General features: G+C 35.9%; 1 protein-coding gene across 41 annotated transcripts in view; it reads right to left on the bottom strand.

The window, feature by feature from the left end:
- LOC100117118 (leucine-rich repeat-containing G-protein coupled receptor 4) overlaps positions 1–19,551 on the bottom strand; it is a 722,517-nt gene that overhangs the window by 337,373 nt on the left and 365,593 nt on the right. The window lies entirely within an intron of this gene.

The raw sequence follows: 19,551 nt of genomic DNA, 5'->3' as shown, positions 1-19,551 counted from the left end.
AAATTAATTTTACCTCGAAATGATCTTAAAGGGCAGGGTCAAACTCGAGGTCACTATTTGGCACTTCCTCGATTTCTTACAACTTGTGTTTCTACCATTTTGCTTCCTTCCTAAAGAAGCCTTGTAATAATAATTTTTAAAGTTAGTGTAAAAACATGTAGGAAGTGTGTTTTGATGCATTTTCGTTAAAAAATAGTGTTTCTGGAAAATGTCCGCGAGAATGTATGTGTGCGTGCGTGTTCGTTCGTATACGCATGTATCTGACCTTCCACTCTGTGGATTTCAACCCAGCATGTATTATTTCCTTTCTTTTTACTAGTACATAGTAGAAAAATACTTCGTTTTTACATTTTGTGGGCGCGTTTTTTTATAGTGATTTTTCTAGTTTTCTCTGATAAGGTTATTGGAAAAGTTGATAAAAGTAAATTACTCGATAACTAGCTGAAAAAGAATGAAAATTTTCCATCTTTCTACCACGGAATATTATCGTTTGTCTTTTTTTTTATTCTAAATTATAAAGCATAACTTTTTTAAATTGTATTAACTCCAAAACTGAATGTCCAACCTTTCTAAAAAAAAAATATGATTAATAAAGGTCATTAAAACTATACTCTTCTATAATTTCAAATCATTTTATGAAGCAGAACAGGAGAAAAACATCAATAACGGCAAAAAGTCGTGTTGTTAACATCAGTAACTGTAAAAAGACAACTGTATAACTAAAAACTGCATCTCTTGGATCTCAGTTTAACAATTATAGCTATGCGAGAGATAGAGAAAGATAAAGAATTATAATTGATTATGTATATGTAATTAATTAGAAATAATCTTATCTATCAAATCAAAAAGGACAAAAACTTTATAGAATTATACATGAATTATATACAATTTTGATATCAAAGCAGTACATAAAGTTAAAAAAAGCTACGTGCCAAAGAATTAGCAGCGGTTTTTTATTCTGGCGTTGCCAGGGAACTGACGTAGGTGAGGTTTCTAACTAGCTGGATGACCTTGAGATGACTTTTGATACCCCATCCAAAGATACCATTTTGAACTTAAAATTTCCGGCTCTTTTCATTTCCGTAATAAAATTCAGGGTTCCTATGTAAAAAATCGATGCTGACGTTTAAATGACCTTGAAATTCGCGTCTGAGGTCAAATTTTTCAATTAGAGCCCTCCCCGTAAAGTTATTAGCAGTGCCCGTTTCAATTGGATCACCCTGTATATAAATATATAAAATTGCATCAGCAACCGTCATAATATACATACATACATACATACATACATACTTACATATATATCTCTATATTATAAAGAAAATTTGCTGCCGTCATCGCCGGTTCAGAAAGTTTGTCCCTTAATTAGTGCTTAATTATTAGTACATAAAATATGTAAGTCTATTTTGTAAATATTACAAACACAAGCTTCTACCTTCTCCTGGAATAGTAGGTTTATTTCCTTTTTGATATTGTGTCGTTGGTCTCATATAATCTTAAACATTCATTTATTAACTTTAATTATCCGGAAGTCAATATATATTAAACGAAATTGTTAAGTGACAACAGTGCAGTGCAGTAAATATAAATATTTTCCATAATTTATCTGGAAAAAGAAACAATTTCTTTGGAACAAGAACCATAACTTGACGTCCATTGAGTTTTTGCTGCTCTTGATGTTGTTATAGAAAATACAGAAAGACTTGTTTGCAAAGATTTTTTCGTAAATTAAAGGTAAATACATAAATACTCTTTATCCTTGAGTGAATTCTATCGTTTGTTAGGCCGTTCTCTTATGTAAAGGTTAAATGGGAATACGCGCGCAATCAAATACATCTCTCTTTTTAAGAGTTGTGTATAAGGAGAGAGAATTCAATCCTAAATATTTCGAATAAGTCTCATGTGTTTTTGTGGTGCTATAGATTAGTTGTAGCTAAAGTTGCGTGCTGCAGTTGTAGCTGGACCGGCGATTGCTGTTGCTAGCTTACACCGCGGAGCCGTGGGCGAGGTCGGTGTGTTGAGTGGACTCGGCGCTCCGAAGAGGCTCGATGCGGCGACGAGCTTGCTCACGAGGGGCAATGATAGCGAGATGATAGACGAGAGCGAAAGCTTTGAGGATAACTTTGCGAAATACTCTTGTATCGCTGGGTCATTGACAATGGCGGGCGCTTGTCTGATTTTATTGCATCTGGATATTCTTCTCTCTGTGAGCTCAAGCCCACATGCTATATGATATACGACAACCTGCGAGAGAGTAGCTCTTCTATAAACTACATGTACGATGTATATCTCTCTGTCTTTTTCGTTTTTAAAGCTGTCGCGCGTAGCTAGCCTTCGATATTAATGACTGCGCACGAGAACTGCGTCGGGTTTTCCGAGAATTTTAATTTGAGAAGAGGGATAGAGCCGGAGCGCCATGTGCTATTATATTTATTTGTTTTACTCAACTCTACTTGATAGAGAGTGTAACGTTCCTATTTTTCCCGGGGTCGGATAGTTAGTCATATCCAGGATTGGTTTAGGGGAAAGGGTTGATTGAATAGTCCGTTTTAAATGTTAACAACAATAATCATATATTTTACGGTTAAATCAACAATGTGGGTGATTGATGTTATGGCCCACCTGTAACAGAAATATACATTCGCAGTTGTTAAGAATATTTTGCCTGTACAATTCAAGTGATTTCAATCAGCGCGGTTACAATATTATGGTACGATTACAGTGTTACAGTGCGGATACAGGTATAACGAGGTGGCATCGGTAATGCGGTACGGTGTCGGGCTTACAGAGCAACGACTTTGCGCGCACGACTCCGCCCTGTGTGCGCACAGTGACAAAAGGAGTCAAAAGACGTCAGCGTAAAGGTCATTTCGGAGTAGAGAGGTTAACCTGAAATTCACAGAGACGTGAGCGTACGACTCTGGATTGTCGGTGAGCGTCTCGCTACTTTCTTAACCCTCTGTGCGCACAGTGGCAGAGGTAGCAGAGATACGTTGGAGTGTGAGAGGCAGTTTTCGGCGCCTCTGGGTATCGTCCACGTGTGCACATGAGGACAAGACTAACAATTCTTTCTAGTTTGCCGATTATCTCGTGTGCTCACGATAATCATCCAGAAGATCGGAGTAAGGTAATGCGAACTAGCCGTCACGTGTGCTCACGAGACAGTTTCGTCGGTGGTAGTCTAACTCTGGCTCTCCTTACAGTATCGTGTGCTTATGGTACTGCTCGTATCGAAAACTTGAGCTGAACTGCCAGCAACGCCGCGCGGTCAGCCTTATAAAGCCCCGTGGCCTGGATGTGTGCGCTGTTGTACGTGTATGCCAGACGAGAGTGTTCGTGGCGCCTAGTGTGCACTGCGCCCGCCGCTTGGCGCGTTACGGCTGAATCGCTTGTCGGTGTGCGTCGGGCTGCTGTGGCCGGTGCTCATGTGGACACGCCTTCTTCTCGTTGCACGTGCGCTTATTCCGCGTCGTGTGGACTCGCGTTTACGTCGCGTGGCTAAGTTTGCTCTGAGCCTGTTGCAGCCGCCTTTACGTATATTTATCAGCGATACTCGTGTCTCACTGCAAGAAAAAGATCGTTGATAAAATCATTGCCGGGTTCCTAGCTATAAACCGAATACAATTTCTCAATATCGCAAGATTCGGACGAACGGATCTCCCGGGAAACCCATGACTGGCGATATATATTCTGTAAGCCGTTCCAGTTGAAAACCCGGCAAGCAGTAGAGATGTTATTTGACAATAATTATATTATGTATGTTGTAACATGGCAAACTAAAAGTGAGGGAAAAACTCAATTTTGATTATTCCGTGCTCATGTACTCTTAACACCACCGGTATTTGTCATCAATACCTTAATTTACCTGGGTGCCAGGTAAATGCATTCCCGGTCAGCTAGGTAGAGCATGTGATCCCAAGGGAGAATCCGCTAAATTTAACCACTCGGAATTTGTGGTTGGCCGTAATTATTTAACAAATACGTTCGTGTGTATACCGATAGGGAATCGAGTAGGTATTTAGGTCTTATGCAAGAAATAAATGTACTTGCAGATCTTTAGTTAAAGTAATTTGGACGAGAATCGTGTATTCATTCAAACCTAGCTATCCTTATCTAATGCAACTCAAAAAAAAAATTATTGAATTAATTTAATCACGGTGATCTTCGGCAAAGTCACGAGAACCATCAGCGTTGCCTAGAAATTTTACGATGTTAACCTATCTAAATGTCATTCTGACTAACTCTGTTCGATTCGTTTGAACCTGTGCGTCGAAGTACATATAGATGTATCTATCAATTTTCTTTTTCAAGATGCTGCACAAGTTGGAGTCATAGGTGTAATGTTTTGTGTCTAGCTTCGATTTATATTTCATATTACTATTGTGACAATTTATTTACTTTGCATTGTCTTTATCACAATCACTCGTTTAATGGGTTTCAGAGCATTTTAGCCCGGCATCATCTTGGCATGTGAGAAAGTACAAGATTTTTCAGCTTTAAAAAGTTATCAAAAAATGTTCAAGAGAAATACAAATTTCTAAATTTTCAGAACTTTCGCTTTAACGGGTTTTTAAATCATGCAACAAAATCACCATAACCAAACTGTCAGCAGAGCCAACGTTTGTCCAAAACCGATGGTGTTGCACCCTATTGGCAAAAATTGGAACCAGACGCACAGCAACGGTGACGGCTGATCTCGCGCTTATTAGAGAGATATAAAGCTATGTTTTTCTAATTTTTAAGCTTCTCAGTAAAACACCTTCATTCTGTAAAATTTGGAGCTAATGATTTACTAAGCGAGATTTTTTTTCTTCTCATCTTTAGCGCTGATTAGTACCGATGTTATTTCCGCATGATGAAACAACAGCTATGAGGATGTTCACCGGCAGCAGTTGTACAGTGTTTGACAGATAAGGTTATATTATCTCCTGTATTTGAAAATAACTCCTCTAGGTTTATAAAACACACAAAAAAATCGTAGTCTTTCAGCGCTAGCGTACGAGACAGATAGAACGTGTAATAAAACACATTGAAATGCTGTTAAAGAAGCAGAGCAAATTGATGATGCTGCTAGACTTACCGAGGGCGATGCCGTATTTAGATATGTGTACATGCACGCAAGACCGAAGTCAATGCTGCTTTAAGTGCGGTACATCGGGGCATGCAGCGAAAAGCTGCAACAACAAGCCAAGCTGTATTCTTTGCCACGGTGAAAATGGAGTGGAAAAAAGTGAACATGCTGCAGGTAGTTCAGCATGCCTAGCCTACCAAGCAGTATTAGGAGTAGCAAAAAAAGAATATGAGAATAGTACAACTTTCATCTAAATCACTGTGTAATAGCTTAGGACCTCCTCTATTAGTATGTCTGTGAGCAGAAGGCAGACGTAGCTATTGTGCAAGCAATACAAAAACCTAAAAGAGTCAACATGGAAATCTGATAGATGAGACAAAGTTGCCTCGCTGCTTTCCAGAAAAAATCAGATACACGGGTAGAAGGTTTTGTGCGAGCAAACATAGCGGGCATAAATATCTACAGCTGCTATGTTAGATTGATTGGTACAGGATGTCGGAGAAAGAAAGCCAGTGATGAATCCACTTATGCGGTACACTATATACGATGGAGTTTTAAGGTTAAAACTACCTGAAGGGGCAATGGTTGTGGGATTCACAAATGACATTGCAATGGCGGTAGTAGCAAAGGAAAAGAATGAAGTCCCAGAAATTACTAACGAGGCTATCCGAATAATAAATGAGTGGCTGATCGAGACAGGTCTAGAGCTTGCTATTCATAAAACGGAGGCTATCCTTATATCTAGGAAGAAACTGGAGACGATAAACTTGACGTTGGATGGACATGAGATTGTTTCTCTACCAATTAATAAATACTTAGGCATCACTATGGATACCAAATTGACATTAAATAAGCATTTTGCCATAGTGGGAGATAAGGCATCTAGAGTTAGTGCTACTCTATCAAGGTTGATGCCAAATTTAGGAGGGTGCAGAAACGAAGGTTACTCTTAGCCAGTGAAATCACATCGATTATTGTATACGGGGCTCCAATATAAGCAGATTCTATGTTGGCTAAATGTTATACACGAAAAATATCAACAGTGTACAGGAAAAGTGTACTAAGAGTCGCATCGGCTTATCGTCGGTATCAGACGATGCAGTCTGCATCATAGCAGGCATGCCACCTCTTGCCCTTTCAGCAATGGAGAGAAAGGACGTATTCGAGGCGAAGATAACCACAACACGCATAATGAAATCTGGGACTCCGCAAGAAAGTAGGCAATAACTAAGTGGCAAAAAAAGATGGGATTTCAGTGATAAGGGACGATGGACACATTGCCTCATACCAGGAATAGAGGTCTGGATGCAGAGGGGACATGGGAGACTCAGTTACTACCTTACGCAGTTTTTGGCAAGGCACGGATACTTTTGGGCGTACCTCTACATATTTAAAATAGAGGATGGTCAAAACTGCAAAGTCTGTTTGGACGCTTACAAAGCTGCGGAACATGTCCTCTGCGACTGTTTGCGATACCAAATGGAGGGTAAAAAACTCGAGTGTTATCTTCAGACTAGAGTGACACCTAAGTCAATGATGACAGCTATGCTGACGTCAGAGGATAATTAGTGCGCAGTAAACAACTACATAAGGACCAGAAGATTAGAAATGACAAAGAGAAAAGAAGGAAAGGACAAGATAAAACTGTTGACAAAGACCACTAAGTAGTAGATACGAAACGCTTCTCAAACCGATGCAGAGGAACGTAAGTAACAGAGTTGAGCTCTTACTCCCATGCTTGATGCTGAGGAATGTAGGAGCTAGGGTTGAATACCTTTAAGTGCAACGCTGTGCCTTCCAATACAGGTGCGCATTACCTAGCGCCTCGTATGCACTAGGATTTTTCTTTAACCGTAGGATTTGGTGCGATCGCCAACGTTTGTGAGAACGCAGGAAAGAGGGGAAAATAAACAATCACAGTAGGTACAGTTTATTGCAATCTGTATTTCGCCTGCAGGCACAACTTCGAGATCTGACATCGAGGAGCCCTACAACGCAGCAGGACAGCAGCAGCACTGTGCCTAGCATTGCGGAGATTCACAACCTTCACAGTGAACTGGCTGAAGTTAAAAGGCGCCAAGAACAGACCTTGAACAGTGTTGTTGTTGTCACGGGTCTTCACTATATCCGTGACACTTAGCTGCACTTCCTCGCGTACTTAGTGATGAACGAACTTGACTCTACGGTCCTCAGCAGAGACTTTACATCCGTCAGAACTATGAGAAGGCTTGATGCAACGAACAGCACAACCAGGGGTGACGGCAGACTGCCACCATTAGCCGTTACTCTCTCCTCAAGTGCGCTCGCTTGCTCAATCGTCGTCGCCAAAGCCCGAAAAGGTAAGCTGCACACCAATAAACTGGACGCAAGCTTGCTAAAGAAGGCAAAAGCTCTGAGCCGTGAATATCAAGGGCTCATAAACATCAACAAGCTGCTCCTTTTAGACGTTCACAAGCTACGTTCGAAGGCTAGGCTAGAGGCCAAGAGGAGGCAGGGTTGATGAGCTTATGTGAGAGACGGGAAACTCTACATGCGCTGTAATCATGACAACGAGCGCGCCACCGTCATCACCACCAATGCCGAGCAAAGCTCTTTTTCAGCTCGGATTCCGCCAGCTTCAACATCAACCAACGCTGTGGCTACAACATACACGCATCATTTCACCACACCCACCATCAAGCTCATCTGCTATGTCTTCATCTGATTCTAAGGTATCTCTGTCTAAAGGTTTAATAGTCATTTCAATACAAACTCTCTTACGGGTCACATTGAGATGATCAGGCTTTTCACAACATTTGCTTTCTATTCCACCTTATAGCTGTGACTGAAACCTGGCTGATCGACAAGGTAAAATCCATCCCATCACTGGATGACCACCTACTGTACAGACGAAACAGAAACAGGAACGGAGAAGGTGTTGCCCTTTACATACATAAATCACTGACAGTTAGCGTTACCTTTTTTGTGTGATGTTGGCAAAAAGAGTTTCTCCCATCTTCGTGGGGGTTGTGTATCGTCCACCTCATGCTCCCTTCTTCCAAGGCTCTAACTTCATAGACCAGCTAACAAACCACATGCACAACTATTCCACAAAGGTTATAATGGATAACTTTAACATAGACCAACTCTTCTTATCTGAAGATGCCAATTTCATCAGGGCCTTCATTGATGAAAACTCTCTTTTGTCGGTTCCCTATGATGCCACTTACCACAAACAGGGTTCTGATACCTGCCTCAACTTGTGTCTAATTAATGAGCAAGATCGTCTGCTATCGAAAACAGACGCACCCTTCATCAACGGATATGACCTTATCACGGCCACTCTCGACGTACAGATTCCACGCTATGTACCTAACACATACTCTTACAGAAGTACAAAGGAATGAGCTCTGAGAAGCTAAGAAACATTTTTAGCGCATATGACTCGTCATCCCTCATTTTCTCATCACTCGACGAATGCATAACTACGCTTAACGCTAACCTTACGAACGCCATTAATCATCTTGCTCTATTGGAGACTGTGACACTAAAACGGAAGCGTCACCCGTGGTTCACCACGGCTCTTCGTGACCTCGTATCTGAGAGGGATAAACTTTACATGCGTTTTAAACACTCTAGGTGTCTTTCGGATCACCGCATATATAGACTAGCTAGAGACGATGCTCACAGACAGGTCGAAGAAGCCATGCTGAATAACTATTATTTACGCCTACCAATCTTGACTGATATTGCCAAGATCTGCAGAGAACTAAAGAAACTTAAAATTTCCACCTCCACGGCTCCTTCACCATTTTACTTCTCCACAGACGAACTCAACAAGCATTTTAGCTCAATCTCCAACGATCCGCTTGCTCCTGCTGTTGAGGATTATCTTCACACTCTGAAAAGTCTAAAGCTCCTTGAACATTTCAAGTTTAGCACTGTAACGGAATCGGATGTGTTAACTGCGGTATCGCAATTCGAAACCTAGGCCAGGGGAAGTGACAAAATCCCACAGGTCGTTATTTCAAAAGCACTGCCACTTCTTGATCCTTTACTAAGTCGAATTTTTAACCTGTCCTTGAGCGAGTCCTGCTTTTCCTTTACCAGGAAATTGTCACTTGTGCGCGCACTCAACAAAGTCAGTTCACCAATAGCCCTGACTGACTCTCGTCCGATTTCACTTTTCTGCATTCTCTCCAAAGCCCTGGAGTGGCTAGTGCACAGGCGAGTCTTGGAGTACCTTAAATCAAGGCTATTGCTAGACAACCTTCAAACAGGCTTCCGCACTGGTCACAGCTCTCAGTCTGGCTTAATTAAGCAAACTGATGATGCCAAGACCGGACTTTACAGCAGAAATAACTGTATTTTTTTTTTCAGTGCAGACCGTCTGCAAATCGTCAGCCAATGCCACCATGAGGAGCTCGATTACTTCTCTAACAAGATGAGTACTAACGCCAATAGGTTGTGCTGCACAAAACCGACTATAACTCAACGTTAGTAAAACTTAAGCAATTGTCCTAGGCTCACCCTACTAAATAAATGCTCTACCTTCAGTCGCTAACACTTTTATTAATACTGGGTGTGTCCAGATCAATTTTGCATTTTCTGTGCGTAATCTGGGATTAGTACTTGATTCTAAACTCACGTGGAAGGGTCATGTCACACAATTGTGTAAGCATGCTCACTTACTAATGTACAGGCTCTACTTTTTCAGAAAGAGTACTAATTTCAGACTTCGCAAGCACCGTGTGCAAGCGCTCCTCTTTCCAATAATCGATTACTGTTTACTTGTGTACTGTAGCCTGACTCAGGAACTTAACTAAAAGCTACAAAGGCTCGTAAATACAGGGATCCGTTACATCTATGGTATAAGGAGAGACGAGCACATCTCCCTGTACAGGCAGGAGTTGCAATGGCTGACCACCGCCGGATGCAGGAAGTACTTTACTGCTTGCTTTCTTTGTAAAATATTAAATTCAGTCGTACCATCATACGTACTGACTTATTTTGATTTCCACGTTACACTTCGGTCTGTGAGAAGAGAGGTGATACCTCTGGATATATCTGCCTTTACCACAAAGACGCTAAGGAACTCGTTTCATATCAGCGCCTCATACTTGTGGAATAGCTTACCATCATACATCCGCAAAACTACATCCATCAACTTTGAAAAACTTGCTAAAAAGCACTTCTTCGAACTTGAAAACATGTAAACATCTTGTACACTCTCACATACACACACTTGCTCATTCTCGCTTACTCCAGTCTTTTTCCTCACACACTCTCACTCTACACTATCTATAATAGAGACACATTCAACCTTTCATTTATTTACTTATTTTTGCTTATACTATAATATTGTACAACATAATGTACTTGAATAAAATACAATTCAAATCTAAAAATCTAAATTTAAATCTCTCTTACTCGCGTACGCACTCTTGCCCCGAAGCCGTCGCCTGTGGCGTTACGTGGTACGTTCTTTCAGCTCTTTCTCTCTGACTCTCACGTTTACGCGCTTGACGCGGCTCTCGCCTGTCACTGCGCAACTTGCGCGATCTCTCTCTCTCTCTCTCTCTCTCTCTCTCTCTCTCTCTCTCTCTCTCTCTCTCTCAACGTCCAGGGTGGACAGTATCAACGTTGTCTTCAAGAGTTTCAGGGATATTCGTAACATAATAAGTCGAAACTCGTTACTCAGGGGTTTTCGAGGTCGCTGAACACAAATATCGCGACAGCAACGGTCTCCAAGGTACCTGGTGCCCAGGGTGGACAGTACCAACGTCGTCTTTAAGAGTTTTAGGGGAATTCGTAACATAATAAGTTGAAACTCGTTATTCTTGATCGAAGAATGTGTAACATAATAAGTCGAAACTCGTTATTCTTGATAAAACTCGTTATACTTGATAAACCTGTCGCTTAATAATTTTACGGTAAGATAAAAAGAATAGTTTTTTAATGATAATTTTTCATTTATTAATATCTGCTTTATTATTAACGATGTTGTGTTTCACTGAATTTGAAAGACGTTATAAGTTTATTTGACACCGTTATTAATTTTTATCAAATCACACAATTCACATTAGGAACTATCAACTGACGGGTTTATCAAGTATGTTTATAATAGTGTAGAATACCGCCAGTAAATTAACAATGACGTTAGGAAAACAATGAAATTATAAATCGTATTAAAGAATAATTTGATAAATTTATTCGAAATTATGCGTAATTGCCATTTCATATATTTTTTTACCATAGTTTGTCACTTATATAAATAATTATTTGAATGAATTATATCATCATCAGATTAAAAATTAACAGTAAATAAAAACTAGTTTATACTTGCCTACCTTTTACCTTTTGAGGAAGGTTTTATTTTAAAGATAAATCATACGAAGAGTTTCAACTGTCATTGTTCTAGAAATTTTATAAAATATATTATACAAAGTATTTTGTTTTTTTTTGACTAAGTATTGGATGTGTACAACGTAAAAGCGGATCTAGTAGAAATAGGACGGGTGGGTGTCGATCGGAGAGGTGCATCTTGGGTGGGGTTGACACAAGATAGGGTAGCGTGGAAGGCTTGCGTAGATAAGGCGATGAACTTTCGAGTTCCAAATGCCATGTAAAAAAAAAGAAAAAGTATTGGATGTGTTCGTTTCATTTCAAATTGTAATCTATGACAATCGCAAAATATTTAACGCTTTCAACTCGGGTAACAGCTTTGTCGCTTATTTTAATATTTGTTTGTGCTGGTACACTGTCAACATAGCTGCCGAAAGTCATACAGACTGTTTTATCTATATTCAATGATAATTTTTTGAGTGCTACCAGTTAGATATTACTCCTAAACACTTGTTCATATTATTTTAGGCATCTTCCCAATTTTTACCTGCCGCTAATATTGCCGTATCGTCAGCGAATACCATAATTGCCTCACGAGGGATCTCCCTTAAAATATCATTAATGTGTAGGATCAATAGTAATGGTCCTAGGATACTACACTGTGGTACCCCTGTATTTACTAATAAGAATTCGCTCTTCTTTCCATCTACCTTTACTCTTTGATATCTATTGTTTAGATAATTTGCAAGGAGATCGAACGCCTGGCCTCTGATCCCTATACAATACAGTTTGTCCAATAATATACGGTGATCAACAGTATTGAAAGCTTTCGCCAATCAATTCATAAAAATCGTATATTCAAGTATTAATAATTCTCTCAAAAATCTTAGCAATATTTGATATGAGGGAGATTCGTCGATAATTAGTTATGCTATGTCTTTCACCAGATTTGTAGATCGGTGTTATTTCAGCTTGTTTGAGTGAATCAGGCCATATTGGTTTTTCGATACACAGATTAAAAATATATGCTAACGGTTCTGCAATGTAGTTGAAAATTACCTTCAGCGTTTTGGCATTGATTTTGTCAATGCTACCATTTTTGAATTTCAAATTATTGATTATAGTTTTGACTTCTGTCGAATTAGTAAGTTTCAGAAAAATAGACTTAGGATTTATCTCGGGCAGTTTGAGTTTAGCATTATTTGGTTTTACAATATCATCACTCAATTTACGTCCTATCTTACAAAAAAAATTTGTTCATATTTTCAGCTATTTCTATTTTGTTTGTAATTTTATTATTATTGATCTTTATATAATTTATGGCATTATCATTGAATTTTTTTTTCATCTATTTTTTTGTTTATGATATTCCATAGCTTTTTAGGATTGTTAGCATTTTTTCAACTAGGCTTTTATCATATCTAAATTTAGCATCATTAATAACCGTGTCTAATGTTTTAGTGTACCTTTTATATTCATATTTGAGTTTTTCATTATTAACATCCATTTGCCATAATTTATATAAAAATTCTTCGGTTTTACATGAATTTACAATACCATTGGTGATCCAACTTTTTTTATATTTTCTTGGTTTCGTTTTGGTTAACTCAATACAATGTTTAATTTTAGATATTAAATTATCAGTTGCTAAGTTGGGATCCTGCATCGATATCATTTTATTCCAGTTTCTGTTTTCTGCTGTTTACTAATTATTTATAATTTAAATATGCTGTATTCAATTTTCATTATACCGAGTGCAATAAATATTGGGTAATGGTCAGTTATCGATAGTTTGAGTTTATAAGTTACTGTATTTTGGTTATCCGTTTTTATAAAAATATTATCAATGCAGGATCCTTCTATAGGTGGCGTTGTAATACCGACAAAACCCGGTATATATTCTTTTTCAAAGAAATTGCACATAAACTCTTGAATTGCATGATCGCATTCTGATAGATCAATATTAAAATCTCCTATTACTAAATGATTTTTAATATTTTTCTTTCTTATTAAGTATTTGTTTAAATTTAATATAAATTCACTCTTTTGTATTACATGTAATCTATATATAGCGGAAATTCCAATATTAGTACTATTAGTTAACTTAATTCTAGTATTTACAATCTTAATTTGACCCTGTTGAACGATTTCCGTTCTTTAAACTAAATACTTATTTACAAAAACAAAAACTCCGTCATTTCTATTGATCCTACTATCGTTGTAGTAGGACTTATATCCGTAGTTAGTGCCGATCAATTCATATATGTTATTATTTACTTGTTCAAAAGTTTCAGTACAAATAACAACCGTTGGTTTCGCCATAAGGCTTTTAAAGAATATTTTAACATTATCAAAATTTGCATTTGGGCTTCTTACATTTATTTGCATAATTAGATTATTTTTATTACTAAATGTCTGATTTATATCGTCAATACCACTGTATGTCATTTCTCTTTGCACAGAATCTCTTTGTATCAAGTCGAGATAATCGAAAATATCCATTATTTAATAATTAGTAGCTTTGCCGCTTCTTAACCTTGAATCCCTTTGTTAAGTAGGTAGCTGTTGCTTTGTAGATTTTGCTGTTTTTGTTGGTTTTGGTTGTTTTTGTTTTTGTTTAGGTGTTTGTGTTACTTCGTTTTTGGGTGAGCTTTGGGTTTCTATTATAGGTACCTTCTTATGGTAAACTGGGCGTACCGTCGATAAAATAGGTCTCACCAGATAGTCAGTTAACTCCATGTACTTGTTTATTTTTTTCTTTAATCATTAGGATCATATTTGATGTCCAAAGGCTATAGCCGGGTTACTATGGTGAAATGGCCCCCTTGGAAAATGTATATATGTTATATACCATTCGATGGGGGATAAAAAAAAACTCCCATAGCCAAATTTTTAGCTCTCTGCCTAGTGCGCATGCGCAGTAACGTCGATAAACGTGTTTTTTTGATTTTATTTTTTTCTGAAGTCCCTATAGGATAAAAATTTTTTTAAAAATTCACATTGGTGTATTTTTATGTCATGAATAACTGCAATTTTTTTGGGATTACATAACCTCAAATATCGGATCTAAAAAAATTATTAAAGTTTTCAATCGATATTTTGACCCCCTTGTTTTTGAGGTGCAACTTTTTAAGTAGACTTTTTTTGTGTACTTTTTCCCGTTCTTTACGATGGCACTAACGTTTTTTCCTTAAAAATGGTGGCACAACTCGATTTGAGCCAAAAACTGATTTTTTTGCCATTTTTTCACGTTTTTAGCTGGTTATGTTACAATTTAGTTACTAAAGTGACTCCTTTTGAGTAGTTTTGCATATCTTCCCATGAAAACATAATCAAATGAAATATTTTGTTCGCTCCAAGCCGTATTTTTTATATTATCTTACGTTTTCAATGATGGTCTTATCAGAATTTGAGGTAATAAAGGGTTTCTCTCTATATATAAAAAGAATATCGCCGCTGTCAGTGTCTGCTTTTCTCTTTAACCTAAAAATGCCCTCATTTGAGTGATTTAACGCCGAAAAAGGCCATTTTTGGTACCATGTAACCCAAAACTAACCTAAAAATGTCATAATGCAAGGGTTTTCACGCAAAAAAGCCTGTTTTTAGCTAAACATAGCCTTGAAATCGATCGTTTGAGGGTACTTTTGGCGTCTTGTGGTCTTAAAAAGGCCATATTTGGCTTATCTGCCTCTACTTAATTGATTATTCAAAATCTATTGACAGTAATAATTATCAGGTAAAAAGGAATTGAAGTTAAGTATGTTCAATTCGTACAAAGTATAATTTATTATCTTCATAGGCTATTTAAAATAAATTATGGAACGTATACAAGTAGCTTTTTAAAAATAACGAATGTTCACAATAGAAAAAATGATTCACTCATCATTGTCACTATCTTCATCAATACACACTTCAATTTGATCATTAAGAAACATTTTAGACAGAATTTCAGCTGGTCGTATGATTTTTGATAAATATCTTCCATGTGAAAGATAATAGATTATGGCAGCAATATGCGCACAACATCCTATAGTACGGTTACCGTTAGCACAATCACAACAGTGTCTTAAGATGCTAGAATAACCAATACCATTTGGTTTATACTCAACGAAACATTTGTATTGTTTTCTGTTAATATGCCTGGATTGAACTTCAAGTTTGAGAATATTGTTAGTCTCTTTTGAATATCCAATCTTCAAATTATTATCTGCGTCAAGCATTTCCGCTAAGTAAGATATTGTCTGTTTAAGCTGATATGTTCCTGTAAACAGAATTTTCAAATCTTTTATTGTTAATTCAGGAAAGTCTGGTAAATCATCCGAAGTTATTATTTTAAATGGTAGTTTCCGACGACTCCATCTTTTGTCTGCTACTAAAACTGCTAATGTATTTTCAACATTTTTTCTAGATTGCATAGCACTAAATATTTCATCTTGCATGTCTTCATCAGAATCTAGGCGTTTGCCAAACAAGTTATTTAAGTAGCAAGAAATTTTACAATAAGATCCAGTATTTTTCACCATTGTATTATCAAGTTTGTGATCTAATAACCTATATTTTTTCTTTTGAACTCCGTGCACTGCTTCAACAACCCATCGCAGTTTTGTCGTGAATATTGTTTCATTTGATTCTTGCGTAGAAAGTTGAGATTTTGAACCTTTGAGTGCAGGCATCAAAACAATATAACCCATATTTTCTAATTTTTGTTTAATGTCCCTGAAACCTCTATCCAGTATAAAAATGTCCCCTTGGCGAAGAAGTTTCTGTAAAATATTCTGCTTCTCTTCCAATATTTCAATCAGTATTGTAGCATCATTTTTATTTGCAAGATATGGACCTAACTGGTCAACAACATAACCATTAGTAGTACATATAGTAAATGGTTTAGTCAGAGGAACTTTTTTTTGGCCTGAATAAGATTTTCTTTGGTACTCGTTATTAGAGCTTTTTTCATGCCTTATATAAGTACCATCAGCAATCAAAATAAGTTGTTTACCAGGATGTAATTTCTTTGCCATATTAGAAGTTTGATTTTCAATCAATTCATTTCTGTCTACATTTTCTAATCCAAAGTGTTTTGGTAGTAAATCTTTTTCGAAAGATAATAATACTGATTGACAAAAACGAGATACTTGTTGTTCGCTTTCAATGTCAAATATTGTAGAGATGAGCGAGTTAGAATTCCCAGAGCGCATTTTGAATAAAAATACGACAATGGCTTGTGTCGCTGTCCTTACACAGGAATTCTTCAGAGAAGTGAGTTGATCTTTAAGATAATTAATATTTTCCCACGTTAATCCCGTAAAAACTTTCAATTTTTTTTCAGGCATGGAAAATTCAGCTACTGTATCTAATAAAGTTTCGTCTGCTTTCATTGATAATTGACTCAAAAATTGTAGTAATTCATCAATATATACCGTACTTGTAGTGGAAAAAATATTAATTTTATTTAGTTCATCTTCATAAAATCTTTTTTTAATTAAATGTGTGCAACAGCATCTATTGCCATGTGGAATAAAAACATTCATTTTACTATAAACTTGAATTCGGGCCTCTAAAGGAACTAATATATTATTAGTCTGTTTTTGGTACCCACAAACAAAGCAATATTTATGTGCCGCAATCGTCCTTTGAATAAGTAATTCCGTGGTTGCTCGTACTTTTTGTTCCTTTATTGTGTATACAGATGATTGTGTACTTTCCTGAGATGATGAAGTGACAGTTAGCTGAGAAAATGATTCAGAAACATTTGAATCTTGAGACGAAGCAGTTGCTGGAACATTAACCTTTTTAGGTTTAGAGCTTGATATGTATTTGGCTAATCGCTTTCTACATGAATCACAAATTACATCATGGATGTAAATATCTTTATTTGATAATTGTTTAGCATATTCGATTTCAACTTCAGATTCGATTTCCTTTTCTCGACCAATTGATTTTCTAATATAAATATTACACATGGCACATCATCGATCATCGCGTTTCCTGATGTTATCTGACTCTTCATTACTATTAGATGCCATATTTACTAAGTTCTTGTATAATCCAGTTTTCTCAGTAGCTTTACATGAAAAGTAAAAAAATAATATTGCCTAGTAAAAGTGAAATAAGTTGTATTTCATTTATAAGTTTTTTAAGCAAATAATTTTTTTTTGTCATAAAAACTGTATTGAAGTGCTTGCACCTAGTGATTTTATAAAATCAACAAACCTATGAAATTATTATATTCAATTTGTTTTTTTGTAAAAATATGTTCTTGTATCTAGACATGAATAATAGTGTATTTTAAAATAAATAAATAATGTTGTTTTTAATGATGTTTCATATACGTATGTGTTTAAAGCATAGGTTAGCTTGTGTTTACTTTATTCATTTTACATTTTTTTAACTTAAAAGTTAATTGACAATTAATAAGTTCGCATCCTATTAGTTCTATTTTTCATTTTTATTATTTCTCATGTATTGTTTTTATGTAAAACCAAATATTTTTTCTCATCTCATAATAATTAACTATAGTAAAAATCACATCATATATAGTCATATGCAGATATTTATGTGCATTTTTTATTAATTTGACAGTATTTTATACATAAACAAATTAATTATTGTTCAAGACTTTCTATATTTTATCAATTTAATCATACTTGTATAATTAATATACCGCATTACATCAAAACATGCAACTCATCAATCGTCAAATCCGTTTCTAGCAAAAGTTTATTGTCATATTTTATTCAAATGTTTTTCCTTCTTAATTTTATTTAGTTAATAGTTTCAACAACTTTATGTTTAACTAATTTCTCATTTTACTTTATGTGATTAGCCTAAATTGGTTAAGTTAAATAGATAAAGACTCGTTCCCCTTACATGCATTGTACGTATATCTATATCTATAGGATTGAAAATTAATTTTTATTAATTACTTTTTTGTTAGCTTATTGATTTAAAATCTGATTGCTATTTTTGTTTTAGGATAAGATCGGATCTTTATGCGAGTACTAAAACAGTTTATAATTTAATGTTGGTTTAAACTTTTGATTTTATGCAAGAATTTAATAACGTACACAACATGTTTTTCTTATTTAGCGTATAAAAAGGTCTAATAATTATCTGTTATTATTATTACATTATTATATTATTATATTATATTATTATATTATTATATCATATTATTATATTATTATATCATATTATTATATTACTATATTATCTGTCATTATTTTTGATACAATTACTCTTAATACTACAGAATTTATAATAAAAATTTTATTTTTCTACCCATTAATAAGTCTTACTCTGCATATACCGGTAAAATACAAGTGTATTTATTATAAATACATGGGAGATTTTTTATTTATCAGTAGGTTGGTTACAGTATTTTTTTCAAAACTCAAAGTGTCGGCATAAAAATAACATTTTAGATATTAATAATAGGTTTTGATTTTAAAGAAGTTATTTAACAAAATATTAATTTATTGTGTAATATGTATTAGAAATACATATAACCCTAATATCAAAGCATATAATCTGTGATGTCAAAACTTTTGAAAAACTTTGTTAAATCTTCATTTTTTTAAAAGATATGTAAAATATATAGTATTCACTTTAAATATACAAGATTGTTAGTTTTGAAGTAAACAGCAGAAAGATTTAAAGTAGCCGCGTCAGCCTTCGGTTCCAACTAACTCCAATGTATTTGAAAATAAATACTTAACTACTTTATTATTTTTTCTAGTATTGCTATCAATTATCAGTCAAAAGCCGAAATAGTAAAAAGAAAAATCGAAACAATTTTTATTTGCTAGATTTTAATTTACTTTAAAAGTTATAAACTTATACTAACAGCGTTTTCACCATTCACTTGTATTAGTATATTATGGAGAAAGTACAATTGAGTCCGTCGTCCCGTACCGACCTCGGGACATACCGTCTGAAATAAGCTGTTTTTACGGGATTGGCTAATTCTGTACCGTCGATTGGGTTATCGAACAGAATTAGCCAATAATATAAAAGTGACTTATTTCAGACGGTATGTCCCGGGGTCGGTACGGGACGGGACGGGACGTATTGTACTTTCTCCCTTATATAGACAATTGTAAGAAAAAAAAAAATTAGTTTTGAAAAAAACAATGTTGGCCATTGGTTTGCGCATCGTTTAA

This window comes from Nasonia vitripennis (assembly GCF_009193385.2).
Source record: "Nasonia vitripennis strain AsymCx chromosome 2 unlocalized genomic scaffold, Nvit_psr_1.1 chr2_random0006, whole genome shotgun sequence".
NCBI classification, from domain to species: domain Eukaryota; kingdom Metazoa; phylum Arthropoda; class Insecta; order Hymenoptera; family Pteromalidae; genus Nasonia; species Nasonia vitripennis.
This window is presented reverse-complemented; position numbering and strand designations above follow the sequence as displayed.